The sequence below is a fragment of the Sapajus apella genome, unplaced genomic scaffold (genome assembly GCF_009761245.1).
Source record: "Sapajus apella isolate SASKATOON/1434 unplaced genomic scaffold, GSC_monkey_1.0 scaffold2, whole genome shotgun sequence".
Taxonomy (NCBI): domain Eukaryota; kingdom Metazoa; phylum Chordata; class Mammalia; order Primates; family Cebidae; genus Sapajus; species Sapajus apella.
The window spans coordinates 58,688,272-58,691,011 of record NW_022436942.1 but is presented as its reverse complement, the minus strand read 5'-3'; the positions used below and the strand labels follow the sequence as shown (position 1 = coordinate 58,691,011).

General features: G+C 40.3%; 1 long non-coding RNA gene across 1 annotated transcript in view; it reads left to right on the top strand.

Annotated features, from left to right (window-relative positions):
* The first annotated feature begins 536 nt into the window (after positions 1-536).
* The window catches only part of LOC116565301, a 20,019-nt gene continuing 17,815 nt past the window's right edge, over positions 537-2,740 (top strand). The window contains exons 1-2 of the long non-coding RNA XR_004275374.1: positions 537-547; positions 2,613-2,617. This is a non-coding gene — a long non-coding RNA (uncharacterized LOC116565301). The remainder of the gene's footprint in view (positions 548-2,612; positions 2,618-2,740) is intronic.

Here is a 2,740-nt window from a genome sequence, read left to right as displayed (position 1 = left end):
GCTTCTCATGCTTCTAGTTACTTTAGAGATCAAATCATGTATGTAAAGTAACATCATATATGTTTTACTAAAGTAAAAACACCTTTGAAAGAAACCATGGAACAAAGAAAGTCTAGGCATAGGTAACATACCAGAAGACCAATTTGGATAAGTATAGTTCAGTTGGTTTTTTAACTTGCTTTTCTAGTGGTACTTTTTTTTCTTTTTTATTTTTCAGGCTTTACATTTTGCCAACCCTTGATGTACAAGGAGTTTGAAAAGCAAAAGAGAAGGACAATTCAGTATCTGCACCACTTGGCTCTTGAGATTAATAGTAACCCCAGCATCTCTCTAAAACGAAAAAAAAATTAATTAAGGAATTTCAAAAACACCATCCAGAAGCTTTGAATTAACATTTCTGGTAGAAGAAACTAAAACTTGTAAATATAAACAATTCTCTGGTGGTTTCTCAAATTGCCATAATTACACTTCAGGGAAAGCATAACCTCAAAGGATTTTAAGTGTCTTATCTTTTATTTTTATTTTGTAGAGACAGGGGTCCCATTATGTTACTCAGGCTGGCCTCGAACTCCTGGCCTCAAGTTGTCCTCCTGCCTTGGCCTCTTAAAGTGCTGGGATTATGGGCATGAGTCACTGTACTTGGCCTTAATTTTATTTTTATAAGGTGCTGATTTTAATTTAATCATGTTTAAAATACATTAAGGAAGTTTTTAATTTTAAGAAGGAATATAAGTTAGCCTTCATGTTTGCTGATTCATTTAATTATTATGCTGCTAAATCACTTCATAAATGTACTGCTATTATTAGAGATCTAGGACAGTTAATTTCCTTTTTTTTCCACAGGAAAGGAACTTTTCATACACGAGCTCTCTGGAGAAAGCATGCACTTTCCTTAGTACATGATTATTTTCAAGCAACCCTCTTAAGCTGCTGTAACTTAAATGACTATGAATCATTGAAATAGGGAAAGATGCATGAAGTAGATTTTTTTTTTTTTTTGAGACGGGCTCTTTCACTGTCCTAGGCTGGAGTGCAGTGGCACCATCTCGGCTCACTGCAACCTCCGCCTCCCAGGTTCAAGCAATTCTTCCAGCCTCAGCCTCTCAAGTAGCTGGGATTATAAGTGCCTGCCACCATGACCAACTAATTTTTGTAGTTTTAGTAGAGATGGGGTTTCACCATGTTGGCCAGGCTGGTCTTGAACTCCTGACTTCAGGTGATCTGCTCGCCTTGGCATCCCAAGGTGCTGGGATATTACAGGTGTTAGCCACCTCACCTGGCCGCATTAAATAGATTTAAAAGGCCACAAATTTAAAATTCAGAAACATCAAAACTGTGATTTCTCTCTAATTCTTCTTTAGTCCATATTTTATGGTTATCTTCTTTCCTCCTCATTCTTTCTCTGCTTCTTCCTTTTCTTTCCTCTTTCTCTCTTTCTGGCTCTTTAACTTTTTTCTTGCCTGCTTCTCTGTCTCTTTCTTTGTTTTAAGGTGGTTATTTCGCTCTATGGTGTCATCCCTTAATGTAGCAGAAGTTGCAGATTCAATATCTATGGGAAGTTTTACACAAAAAAATCTTTTGGGCCAAGCATTGTGGCTCATGCCTGTAATCTCAGCACTTTGGGAGGCCAAGGAGGGGTGATTACTTAAGGGCAGGAGTTCAAGACCAGCCTGAGTAATAGTGAGACCCTGCCCCTGCCTCTACAAAAATTACAAAAAAAAAATTAACCAGGTATAGCAGCTCACACTTACAGTCCCACCTACTAGGAGTCTGAAATGGGAGTATCACTTGAGCCCAGGAGTTCAAGGTTTCAGTGAGCCATGAGTGTACCACTGCACTCCAGCCTAGGCAACAGAGTGAAACCCTATCTCAAAAAAAAAAAAAAAAAAAATTCTTGACTAGGCGTAGTGGCTCACACCTGTAATCCCAGCAGTTTGGGAGCCCAAGGCAGATGGATAACCTGAGATCAGGAGTTCAAGACCAGCCTGGCCAACATAGTGAAACCCCATCTCTACCAAAAATACAAAAATTAGCCATGTGTGGTGGGTAATCCCATCTATTTGGGAGGCTGAGACAGGAGAATCACTTGAACCCGGGAGGTGGAAGTTGGAGAGAGCCGAGATCATGGCACTGCACTCCAGACTTGGTGACAGAGAGACACTCTGTCTCAAACAAACAAACAAAAATTCTCATCTAAGAGTTTGTGAAAAGGTTTCAAAGGGTCAAAGTACAATATGCTTTCTGAAACTGTAGGCAGTATTTTGTGTATCTGTGCTTATGGCATTTTTCTTCTAGGAAGACAGTCTATGGTTGTCACCAGATTTTCATGAGGACTATGGTTCAACCACAGTAAGAACCACTGGCTCCAGAACAGTCTTTATTGATGTATTTTCATATATTTCCCAAATTTTCTTTTTACCTTATGGATAAACTATTAAATATCCCAATGTTATATTAACATAAGAGCATTGGCTGGTTGCCATGGCTCACGCCTATAATCCCAGCACTTTGGGAGGCTGAGGTGGGGGGATCGCTTGAGCCCAGGAGTTCCAAGACCAGCCTATGCAGCATGGCAAAACCCCATCGCTACTAAAAATGCAAAAATTAGCCAGGTGCAGTGGTGGGTGCCTATAGTCCTAGCTGCTCAGGAGGCTGAGGTGGGAGGATCACTTGAGCCTGGGAGCAGAGGTTGCAGTGAGCTGAGATTATACCACAGCACACAAGCTGGGGCAAAAAAAAA